At 42.5% G+C, this 13,615-nt stretch overlaps 1 protein-coding gene across 1 annotated transcript in view; it reads right to left on the reverse strand.

Moving 5' to 3' along the window:
* The window catches only part of LOC129710532 (lissencephaly-1 homolog), a 116,992-nt gene that overhangs the window by 92,097 nt on the left and 11,280 nt on the right, over positions 1 to 13,615 (reverse strand). The window lies entirely within an intron of this gene.

Genomic DNA, 13,615 nt, shown 5'->3' on the forward strand with positions numbered 1-13,615 from the left:
TACAGTCCATGAGGGGCAAATAGGAAAGGGAAAAAAATAGAATGTGGAGGGAGGGAAGATCTTTGGATGTACCTGAAACTGGAGGTCAATTTTCAGACCGTTGGGTTGAAAGCTATCCTAGCAGAATGTGTTGTGCTTCCAAAATGTAAAAAAAAAATCAAATTGAAATTGCTCAATAACAGAAAATGGAGAACTTGATAATGCAACTGATTTTCACATGGGAGTTGATAAAATTGGAGTTGGGGGGGGAAAAGAATTGAAGACATGCTTTGTTTAGATATCAAGTTTACAGCACCCAAGAATTTTTAACAGGATTTGCACTTAATACTTCATTGGCAGAAATGGGCACACTATGGGAATGTATGCTGCAAGAAACCAAATATATAATAATTATCATTAAAACCAATTGCTCAATAAATAATTGTATATGCCAAGTGGCAAGGTTGTGAATTCTATCATGTGAAATGGCTCAGGTAAACAGTGTACATGCATTTAAGGCTAATATGGGTAAAATGAAAAAGGAAAAAGGATCTACTGACAAAAAATTGATTCGTATGAAATGATTCTACTGACTTTACGGTCAATTTCTGCACTGTAAATTGCCAAGCGAGTTTTTAGCTACTAATTAGCTTTAAATATTACTTAGCCTTTAAATATTATGAAGTGTGTGGGGGAGGGGAATGTTAACTGCAAACTGCACAAATTATTCAATGAAGTTGCAACAACTACATCAAATATCTGGTATTCTTCACTGCACACACCAACGCAAATTTTCAAAATGTTCAGAGCAGCAGCCCACAGCTTAAGAGATCCAGATCAACAATTCAACTACTTTGAAGGGTTACTCAGTGAAAAATTAGAGATTCATACTTCCTGAGGTATCGCAGCCATTTTCCTTCCAATTGTGCTCCACCCTATAGTCCTTAGAATCCGACAACAGAGCATTAAGTTGCTTACTGCATGATTTAGCTGAACCAATCTAACCTACCACTCCATTTAATCAACTACTCCATTCAATGTAAAAGAATGGTTCTGAGGAAGGTGGGAAAGTTTAGACAATTTACGATTAAATGTCAACTTTAAAATTTAGAATCACTATTTTTGACATTTTTTAAATATTTCCATTTGTGAACAAAAATATTTGCGATCATTTTACAGTTGGGAGGCATGGGGAGGGATGATTTTGCCTAATCAGCTGTCAAAGCATTTCAGGGCTAGTACATGTTACGAATATCCGGGAAGTCTCACACTGGATGGTGCCTCAACAACCACGAAGGCAAACACAAAGAACTGTAGACGCTGCTTTACAAAAAAAGACAAAGTGCTTGTGTTAACCAGGAAGGAAGCTTCTGGTACAACAATACCATCTCAGATATGTTTGGGTAGAGGAATATCAGGTGCAGGTGTCTCAGTGTTTCTTGAAGTGGGTCAAATAACCTGGCTGAATGGGGTCGAAAACCAATTGAGGTGTTGTTTTACAATTGTGGTGCTGTTTTACAAATTTAACATAAACATCCACCACAGTGGAATCAACCTTTCTCACTGTGATGGAAAGTAATTAAGTTCAGTCATCTTCCTCCTTTCCAAACACTGTTTAGAGATTAGAAGCAGCATATTTATTGTGCACATTTTTAAACCAGTAACAAAGGTTTATGACGTGGATTGGGGATAAAAAGCTACATTAAATCTGAAATATTTAAGTTGAAGAAAATGTGTGAACATATGTTTAAATAAAGTGAAATTATTTGCATCCAAAAGCAAATAAAACAAAAATATTTATACTATTGAGCATCCCCAATTCCAGAGGAAAATATGACAACATGGAGGAAAGTTAAATATAATGCATTCAAGTTGCATTTATTGACATATGCAGAAGCACGGTAAAATACTATGAAAATCTTGGTGCAGCAGAATCATAACATAAATAAAGAAAATATACATAAATGGCACAAATTCTGCCAGACGGTGAAAAGGTCAGTATAATTAAAACAATGCAAAACACGATTAGAAAATTAGTCTATGGCAACGCAGTGGTTTTCCATGGATGAGGACACTGCATTCTGTGCTTTTGTGAAGTACTGACAAATCAGTAATATATAATTGCGATTCACTTCGATCTTCTTGCTAAAATGAGGCCTTGCTCCAGAATAAAAAGCACGGTTCTAGATACAAAAGTTGACTATGACTTAGTTGAAAGGCTATATGTTGCCTTGCAGTCCAACATATAGTAAAAAATGACAAAAACACACAATAAACATCTACCACAGTGAGTTCACCAGGCACCTCCTCACTGTGATGGAAGGCAAAAGTCTTATGTCTTTGTCTCTTCCCTTCTTATTCTCCCTCTGCGCCGAGGCGATCCAGGCTTCAGATGACCCCGCCGGGTGATGGTAAGTAATGTCAGTCCCGCAGCTGAATCCAAGCTCCGCGAACAGGCCGGTTCAACTCCGCGGCCCGGGGTGGTCGAAGCCGCCGAAACTGCCACCCTCCAATCCAGCAGACGCAGCTGTTGTCACAGGAGCTCCGGAGAACAGGTCACCAACCTGTGACCTGCAAGCTCACGACAATGTCGTCCACTGGGCCCGCGGCCGATCCTCCGAGGTCGGGTCGCCGCTGCCGGCTCCTCCGAGGTCGGGTCGACGCTGGAACGCTGCCCCAGCTCCGAGGCCGCCAGCTCCGCTATTAGGCGGAGACGGGGGATACGAAAAGAGAAGTAGCATCCCCCGAAGGAAGAGACCAAAAAACCTGTTTCTGTCCCCCTCCCACACACAGCCTAAAACCAAAAATGAACTAAAACAGGACAAACCAACTAATTTAATACATAAAATACAAGCGATAACTTCCTTATCAAAACTATTTATCTCAGCCGTAGATATTTCAAAGCAGGTTCCACTCTGCGGAACAGAGTGACAAAAGCTCAAGATACTGAATAGAAATTGGACCTCATCTTGCCCTAAACAGGTGGCTCCTTATGTTTAACCAGGGACTTCCTGGTTCCAGATTCCCACAATAGGAAAGTTACTGACATAAATACATGTTTATTTACAAGATACATAATACAATCCCTCTCAATTTTGTGCTTCCATGAAGTTTCCCCATAGTCTTCAAAACTGCAGCAGCCTGTCCAATCTTTCCTTAACAGACCACTCATCAGACATCAGTCTAGCAAGTCTATAAACTGCTTCCACCACATGTATGCACTTTGAAACCAATACTGGAGACATTATTCCAGATGGTCTTATCAATAGCCTTTAACTGAAATACGACATGTTTTATGTTGAACGCCCCTTGCAATTAACAGTAGTGCCGGCTACCCTAATTATTTCTAATTAACTCTTGCCTTCACTCATTAGCCTTTTGGTGAACCATGCATTTACGACAACCAGGTTACCACAAAAGACATTACCTGGAAAATATACTTCCTTATTTTTCCTGCCAAAATGGACAATTTTGTATTTCCACACACATTTTCATCCAATTACTGAATCTTTGCCCTCTGCCTTAAACCACCCAAATGCCTCTATGTCTTCCACCCGTCCAGTGCTCTTAACAACAACTTTAGCAATGATAACTTCAACTGATTTATAAAAGTAGTGAACATTTTTTGAGAAACCAGCACATTAATTTACTCAGTTTCCTTTTGACCAACATATTTTTTGGGGGAAATTATAGTCACATGTACCAAAGCATAGTAGCTATTTAGCTTAACTCCGTATATTACTGTTATATCCAGTTACCTTTAATTTTATCTGCCTGCAATTATGTAGGTGGGATTTATACGTAGTTTGGGGCGTGTCCGTGGCTAGGTTTCTGGCGCAGACTCCTCGAGATAGATTTTAGTTTAGTTCGGTGAAGACTATAGGGAAGATGTAGTTTTCGACCATGATTACAAGCAAGATTGAAACATATATATGCTGGAAGACGAAACGGAAATATGCTGGAAGACAAAGAAGTTTTCGGAGTGATTTTGCTATTTTGTACAACTACATAAAGAAACCATCAAGAGACTGTTTCTGGAATATTCATCTTTCGGTGGCTTTGAATGTCTCGTGGAGCGCTCGTGGAATGTGTAAGATTGCCTTCTGACCCATAGTCAGCACATTGATGACTATCGAGGGCTAATACCTTGAGACGTCATAAAGACAGTCACTACGGTCTCAATTAGTTCTTAAATCCTTCCCGTCAACGGTTCCAGAGCAATTTCTGGTACATTATTCTAACAGTCAAGTTAAACACGTCAAGTTCCTCATTCTTCCAACACAAACAGGCTCAGAAAAATGCAGAAGGGACCACTGACTGATTTGTCGTTTTAATCCAAAAAATACTGATGAATCGATGATTCCACAACTGAGATATGGGAAAAGTAAGAATTTGGAATTAAGAACAATAATCGCTTCAACTAAAATTTTCAAAAGAGCAAGAATTTCAAATCAGAGCATCATTTGGTACAAGATGCTGGATCTCGGAAATGTTTCCTTCAAAAGTGTTTTATTCGCCTACCGGGATGAGGTGGAGCAGCTGACAGTGTGGTGTGAAGAAAATAACCTGCTTCTCAACACCTTAAAGACAAAGGAAGTAATAATAGACTTCAGGAAGAACAAAACGGACATGGTACCATTGACTATCAGAGGGGACTGTGTAGAGAGGGTGTTGGATTTCCGCTTCCTGGGAATCCATATTGAGGAGGACCTGACGTGGAGCGTGAACACAACTGCGCTGCTGAAAAAGGTCCAGCAGAGACTGCACTTCCTGGGGGTGCTCAGGAAGAATAACATCACTCAGAGACTGCTGCTGTCCTTTATCGGTGCTCCATTGAGAGCATACTAACATACGGTGTCGTGTGGTACACCAGCTGCACAGCGGCTCAGAGGAAAGCGCTCCAGAGGGCCATTGACAACGCCCAGAGGATTGTCGGCTGCCCTCTCCTTACCTTGGAGGACTTACACAGTTCCCGCTGCAAAAAATACCAGAATATCATAAAGGACATTCCCACCCCGGACACTCCTGTTTGAACTGTTGCCGTCAGGAGACGGTAAGATCTACAAGGACAAGGGCAAATAGACTAAAAAACAGTTTTTACCCCACTGCTATAAAAGCACTAAATGTAGCCGCCAAGGAAGGCAGGGGCGATACAGACTAAGGGACTGTGGTAACTGTGGAATCGACAGAAGGATGGAGGGTTGGGTGTGTATGCGTGCTTTGTCCGTGATATTTATTTAGTTGTTTATCTTTAATATTTTACCTTGTATGTATCGTTAGCTTTTAGAAATGTTTGAATGCTGCACTGACTGGCTGACATTTTAAATTTCGTTGTACATGGTTCATGTTACAATGACAATAAAGAAACTATTCTATTCTTATTCATAAAATTTGCAAAATATAGTATTTATTACTGAATTGTTGCCACATTTGTTTGCACAACATACACCTTATTAGCATGACTCCATTTTTCCTATATATGTATGCAATGTGGGAGGGCTTTAAATCAGTGAGCTATCCCCAAGCAACCTTTGCATTGGTTGCACCAATCTTCAGTGTGCCCATCACTGTCATTTTGGATTCAAGAAACGGCCAGTGGTCCTAAATGGCTCCTAATAATGGAAGACCAACACATTTCAGACAGGCCAAAGGTCATTGCTAGTAATCTTCCAGCAGTAGACATCTTTGGGAACATCCTGCATGGCATGGAGAACTATGTTGCGCAGATTTCTACAAGGACATCAATAGACACCGTGGCATTTCTTTCTAAATCTCATTGGCAAATGCACACGTGTAAATAAAATGGAATGTAGTCCCACCACCACCACCCCACTCCCCAAAGCCATCTCAGGGGGGCACTCTGTGTTGCCTCTGTGTTGAAGGAATCTGACAAAGACAGTACTTTGCACAGTAGGTCTTGGTGCTTCCAAAGTGAAGCTGAAGTGGCAGTAGCCAAGTCTTAGGGAAGTCATGGACCACAGCAACAAGATTCAAAAGGCTGTAAATTCAAAGGAAAGATTGCATGGACTCAGTCTCAATTCCACCAATTGCAGATTAAGGAATTATAAAATTAAGGACAGATGATTAAATGCTAAGGCTGATGAACAATTTCCTCTAATGAAGTCTACATCATGCCACAACCTTAATTTAAAAAATAGTCCATGTAGGAGCCAAGTTAACAAACACTTGCACTCAAAATGTGGATGAATAACTTCTTGAAGATCCCATTATAAAATCAATTCATCAGTACAGATATAGATATTAATAACTGGATTAAATCTGAATACATTTCTGATAGTTACTTTATAAAAGGTTGCATATGACTGGGAATACAATCATTTAATCCGATCAAGGAAAGTAATTTAGGCCAAGCATTAGATGATGATACAATGACTAGTTTCTACAGATTATATACTGCATTGGAGACACAAAATGCTGGAGTAACTCAGTGGGACAGGCAGCATCTCTGGAGAGAAGGAATAGGTGACGTTTCGGGTCGAGACCCTTCTTCAGACATGGACTTCGCTGAAGAAGGGTCTCCACCCGAAACGTCACCCATTCCTCTCCAGAGATGCTGCCTGTCCCGCTGAGTTATTCCAGAATTTTGTGTCTATCTTCGATTTAAACCAACATCTGCAGTTCCTTCCTGCACATTATAGATTGCATTATTTGGTATAGCATCTTTACCACAGCAAAATGCATATGGCAAGCAAACTCTGAATAGACGTATTAATCTGAAAAGTACAGGAACAATCCCATGGCCTCAACTACCCTCTGGAACTCTCTCTGCCACAGAGGGTAGTTGAGGCCAGTTCATTGGCTATATTTAAGAGGGAGTTAGATGTGGCCCTTGTGGCTAAGGGGATCAGGGGGTATGGAGAGAAGGCAGGTACGGGATACTGAGTTGGATGATCAGCCATGATCATATTGAATGGCGGTGCAGGCTCGAAGGGCCGAATGGCCTACTCCTGCACCTAATTTCTATGTTTCTATGTTTCTATGTTTGTTCAAGAGAAAATAGGAATAGCATTAGGTTACTTGAACAATGACCAGCCAGTTACTTCACAATGCTAGTTTTCCAGTTACTTGTTTTTAAATACAAGTTTACAGCTTGCTTCATACTTCGCAAAAAAAATGTGATCATATTAATAAGGAACTTTTAACAAACGTCAAACTCAAACATATTGAAGTTTATAATAGTGACCATGATTGAAAGTCTTTGTTACACAGGAAAACACAGGAACTAACCTGCACAGCAAGCAATGGCATAAAATCTGCTTTAAATATTTTGGTTGAGGATAAATATTTAACACAGAATTCGGACATTGTTATAAGCAGCCTGCAAAGTATGAAGGAAGCAATATAATTGGATATTGTACAATCATACAAAGCGAAAGACAACACGGATTACGATTATCTATTTTTTAAAAAGCACTTCACACATGGTGGCACTCTCTCGGTATTGCACTGAACCGAACTATCACACAACATATGCTCATATGAGTGAGCTGCAAACATACAACTGTATGATTTACAATGTGCAGCTTTACTGCCAAAATGAATATCAAAAATAGACTAAAAGCTCGGGTAAAAAGAGATAAAAGAGAAAATACCTCTCAAATAAATTCCAAGAGATGGAGTGATTAAAGTCTCACAAATGCCCTGTACTGACAACTTCCACTCATCATTAACCCTGCATCGTATTGCAAGCATCTGCACCCCTTCACAAAGAAAATAAACTCACAACTAGCACAGGAACATCTTTCATTTTCTTATCGCAGTATAGTTTAAAGATATAGCCCACAAATTCCCACTAACCATCGATTATTCCTTCACACTAGTTGAAAATTGTCCAACTTTCTCATCCATTTCCTATGTACGAGGGGCAAATAAACCTAAAAACCTGTACATCCATGCGACACAGGTGAAACCCACGCAGTCACAGGGTGAATGCTAAACTCCTACACAAACAGCAGCCGTGGGCAGGATCAAACCCGGACCTCTGGTCTCTGCTGCTCGTATCTAACTTGATTCATCCAAGAAGACCAAGGAACTCATTGTAGACTTCAGGAAGTCCAGAGGCGGCACGCACACCCCCATCCACATTAACGGGACGAAGGTGGAACGTGTTTCTAGCTTCAGGTTCCTGGGAGTCAACATCTCCGATGACCTCTCTTGGACCCACAATACCTCAACTCTGATCAAGAAGGCTCACCAGCGACTCTTCTTCCTGAGGAGACTGAAGAAGGTCCATCTGTCTCCTCAGATCCTGGTGAACTTCTACCGCTACACCATCGAGAGCATCCTTACCAACTGCATCACAGTATGGTATGGCAACTGCTCTGTCTCTGACCGGAAGGCATTGCAGAGGGAGGTGAAAATTGCCCAAACGCATCACTGGTTCCTCGCTCCCCTCCATTGAGTCTGTCCAAAGCAAGCGCTGTCTGCGGAGGGCGCTCAGCATCGCCAAGGACTGCTCTCACCCCAACCATGGACTGTTTAACCTCCTACCATCCGGGAGGCGCTACAGGTCTCTCCGTTGCCAAACCAGCAGGTCGAGGAACAGCTTCTTCCCGGCGGCTGTCACTCTACTCAACAACGTACCTCGGTGACTGCCAATCACCACCCCCCCCCCCCCCCCCCCCCCCCCCCCCCCCCCCCCCCCCCCCCCCCCCCCCCCCCCCCCCCCCCCCCCCCCCCCCCCCCCCCCCCCCCCCCCCCCCCCCCCCCCCCCCACCCCCCCCCCCCCCCCCCCCCCCCCCCCCCCCCCCCCCCCCCCCCCCCCCCCCCCCCCCCCCCCCCCCCCCCCGCCCCGCACTTATTATTATTTATTCAAATCATTTGCTATGTCGCTCTTCCAGGGAGATGCTAAATGCATTTCGTTGTCTCTGTACTGTACACCGACAATGACAAATAAAATTGAATCTGAATCAAATACAACCACCTCCTCGCTCCCCTCCGCACCACCAATCTAGCTAAGTCAAATACTTCATTAACACGTTTAAACTTTAACTTGGGAGTTAACAGCACCACTCCTCAAAACCTATGTCATAACCTATCGCAATTAAACAACAGATTATTTATGTAATCCTTTAAAATGATTTATGAGCCTACATATTACCCACATATGACAATTAAAATTTAAATTAAAAAATTCTGATCCTGCATGTCACTGGCAAGATGACAAACAAGAGACTGCAAAAGCTGGAGTGTTGAGGAAAAAAATGTCCCGAAATGGAACAATTAAATTCTTACTTCAGCAGCACAACAGGTATGTGTATCATAAGCATAATACTCAGCAGATGCCACAATAAAGTTAAATTAAAAACTAGATAGTACAAATCCATGCCTGAAGTCCATGTGCAATTAATGCAGTTCATACATCTAATTTTAGTTGGAGTTCAGTGTTCAATAGCCTGATGGTTGTTGGGTAGAAGCTGTTCCTGAACTTGGAGGTTACAGTTCACAGGCTCCTCTTCCTTGCTCCCAATGGCAGGAGTAAAATGAGAGCATAGTGGCTCCTTGACGAATTAGGCTGCCTTTTTTGGGGAAGCACCTCTTCCATGGTGGAGAGGTCAGTACCCATGATGGATTGGGTAGTGTTCACCACTTTTTGTAATCTTTATTCCTGGACATTCAAGTTGCCGAACCAAACCGTGATGCAACCAGTCAATATTTGCTCTACTGCACACCTGTAGAAGTTTAAGAGAGTATTCATCGACATACCAAATGTCCACAATTTAAGTAGATGCATTGATGGGCTTTCTTTATGATTGCAATGTATTTGCTCCAGGACAGATCTTCAGATATATGCATGTCCAGGAATGAAGTTGTTGACTCTATTCACCCCCAACATGAAGATGGTTTATGGATCCTCAGCCTTCCCCTTCTAAAGCCAACAATCAGTTCCTTGGTCTTACTGAAGTGGAGAGCAAGATTGTTGTTCTGGCACCGTTCAGTCAGAAGATGGTTCTCCTCCATTTACTCTGACCCATCACTATTCGTAAGACAACAGTGGCGTTTTCGGCAAATTTTAAAATGGGGTTGAAACTATCGGGCTTACAGTCATGGGTACAGTAAGATTAAGCAGGACCCTGAGCACACAGACTTGAGGTGCCCGTGCTGATGGTTAGAGGGGTTGTTGCCAATTTGGGGTTCCAGTCGCAAATGGGATGTGGAGAGACCCAGTTCCCTAAGCCTGGTGCCAAGTTTGGAGGGGATAATGGCATTGCATGCTGAGCTGGAGTTTATGAACAATAGCCGGCCATATGCATTTATGTGACCAGTGCAGAGTGGAGCCAGTGAGATCATATCCTTCATTGATCTATGTAATGGATCCAGGGTCCTGAGTTGACATGCACCATAACCAGCCTCTCAAAACATTTCATCACCACAGACATTGGTGTTTGGTAGTTATCTTAAATTGGAAAATGCAATGGTCATCCCATTGGTTTCTTTATTGGATACGCAAGCGGAATGCGGGATCCTGTTCCTCCAGCCTGTATGTGGTCTTACTTTGGCAATGGAAGAAGCCCAGGACAGAAAGATCTGTATGGGAGTGGGAGGAAGAATTAAAATGGTAGCAACCAGGTGATACAGTAGGTGCAGGAGTAGGCCTTTCGACCGTTCGAGCCAGCACCACCTTCCAATATGATCATGACTGATCATCCAAAATCAGTACCCTGTTCCTGCATTCGCTCCATATCCCTTGATTCTGTTTGCCACAAGAGTTATATCCAACTCTCTCTTGAATACATCCAGTGAATTGACCTCCACTGCCTTCTGTGGCAGAATTCCACAGATTCACAACTCTCCGGGTGAAAAAGTTTCCTAATTTCAGTTCTAAATGGCCTACCCCTTATTCTTAAACCGTGACCCTTGGTTCTGGACTCACCCAACGTCAGGAATTTTTTTCCTGAATCTAGCCTTTCCAATCCATTAAGAATTTTATACATTTCTATAAGATCCTCTCTCATCCTTCTAAATTCCGGTGAATATAAGTCCAGTCAATCCATTCTTTCATTGTATGTCAGTCCATCCATCCCAGGAATTAACCTGGTGAACCTACGCTGCGCTCCCTCAATAGCAAGAATGTTCTGCCTCAAATTAGGAAACCAAATCTGCACACAATATTCCAGATGCGGTGTCACCAGGGCCCTGTACAATTGCAATAGGACCTCCTTGCTCCTACACTTAAATCCTCTCGCTATGAAGGCCAACATGTCATTTGCTTTCTTCTGCTTTACCTGCATGCACACTTTCAGTGACTGATGTACAAGGACACAAAGCAGGGTGGCAGTGTGAACTGTGAGGAGGATACAGGGTGACTTGGACAGGTTGGGTGACTGGGCAGATTAAGTTTAATGTGGATAAATGTGAGGTTATCCACTTTGGTGGCAAGAACAGGAAGGCAGATTATTATTTAAATTGAGTCAAGTTAGGAAACGGGGAAGTACAACAGGTTCTGGGGGGTCCTTGTTCATCAGTCAATGAAAGTAAGCAGGTTACACAGAAAAGCTGGAGAAACTCAGCGGGTGCAGCAGCATCTATGGAGCGAAGGAAATAGGCAACGTTTCGGGCCAAAACCCTTCTTCAGACACCCGCTGAGTTTCTCCAGCTTTTCTGTGTAACCTTCGATTCTCCAGCATCTGCAGTTCCCTCTTAAACAATGAAAGTAAGCATGCAGGTACAGCAGGCAGTGAAGAAAGCGAATGGCATGATGGCCTTCATAACAAGAGTAGGAGCAAAGACGACCTTCTGCAGTTGTACAGGGCCCTAGTGAGACCACACCTGGTGTATTGTGTGCAGTTTTGGTCTCCAAATTTGAGGAAGGACATTCTTGCTATTGAGGGAGTGAAGCGTGGGTTCACAAGGTTAATTCCCGGAATGGCCAGACTGTCATATGTTGAAAGAATGGTGCGACTGGGCATGTATACACTGGAATTTTGACGGATGAGAGGGGATCTTATTGAAAAATATGATTATTAAGGGATTGGACATGCTGGAGGCAGGAAACAGGGTCCCGATGTTGGGGAGTCCAGGGGCCACAGTTTAAGAATAAGGGGTAGCCCATTTATAACAGAGATGAGGAAAAAAGTTTTCACCCATAGAGTTGTGAATCTGTGAAATTCTCTGCCTCAAAAGGCAGCGGAGGCCATTTCTCTGGATGTTTTCCAGAGGCATAGATAGAGCTCTTAAAAACAGCAGTCAAGGGATATAGGGAGAAGGCAGGAAAGGAGTACTGATTGTGGATGATCAGCAATGGCCTAATGGCCTATTCCTGCACCTATTGTCTATTGACACTCATGTTTTGTTGCACTTCCCCTTTTCCTAATCTGGCACCATTCAGATAACAATCTGCTTTCCTGTTCTTGCCATCAAAGTGGATAACCTCACATTTATCCACATATACTGCATCTGCCATGCATCCGCCCATTCACCCAACCTATCCAAGTCGCCCTGTCACCCAGCTTTGTGTCATCCGCAAACTTGGAGATGTTACATTTAATCCCTTCATCTAATTCGTTTATATATTATATTTATATAATATATATATTGCGGCACCCCACTAGTCACTGCCTGCCATTCTCTATAGAGCCCGTTAATTCCGACTCTTTGCTTCCTGTCTGCCAACCAGTTCTCAATCAATGTCAACACCCTAATCCCAATACCATGTGCTCTAATTTTGCACATTTATGTCTTGTGCGGGACCTTGTCAAAGGCTTTTTGAAAGTCCAGATACATCACTGGCTCTCCCTATGGTGACTTGTTACATCCTCAAAACATTCCAGATTAGACAGGCATGATTTTCTGCTTCATAAATCCATGCTAACTTTGACCGATCCCGGTCACTGCTTTTCCAAATGTGCTGCTATAACATTTTTAATAATCGACTCAAGCATCTTTTCCACTGTCGATGTCAGGCTAACTGATCATTCCCTGTTTTCTCTCTCCATCCTTTCTAGAAAAAGCAGAGTTAGATTAGCAATCCTCTGATCACCTATGAAAATGATCACCTATGCATCCACGATTTCTTGGGCAACCACTTTGTGTTCTCTGGGATGCAGACCATCAGGTGCTGGGGATTTATCTGCCTTCAGTCCCAATAGTTTACCTAACACCATTTTGTGACTAATGTGGAAGTCCTTCAGTTCATCCCTCACGCTCGATCCATTGTCCCCCTCGTCTTTCTGGGAGATTGTTTGTGTCTTCCTTAGTGAAGACAGAACCAAAGTACTTGTTTAACTGGTCTGCCATTTCCTTGTTTCTCATTATAAATTCACCTGTTGCTGACTGTAAGGGACCTACATTTGTCTTCACTAATCTATTCCTCTTCACATATCTACAGAAGCTTTTAGTCATTTTTTATATTCCCGCAAGCTTTCTTTCATGCTCTATTTTCCCCCTCTTAATTAACCCCTTTGCCCTCCTGTCGAATTCTAAATTTCTCCCAATCCCGGTCTGCCGCTTCAGCTGGCTAATTTATATGCCTCTTCCTTGGATTTAACTATCCCTAATTTCCCTCGTTAGACACGGTTGAGCCGCCTTCCTATTTTTATTTTTAATGCCAGACATATGAACAATTGTTGTAATTCATCCATGCAATTTTTAAAGTCAATTAGATCTTTTAAGTCAA

Source organism: Leucoraja erinacea, chromosome 28 (assembly GCF_028641065.1).
Source record: "Leucoraja erinacea ecotype New England chromosome 28, Leri_hhj_1, whole genome shotgun sequence".
NCBI lineage: Eukaryota > Metazoa > Chordata > Chondrichthyes > Rajiformes > Rajidae > Leucoraja > Leucoraja erinaceus.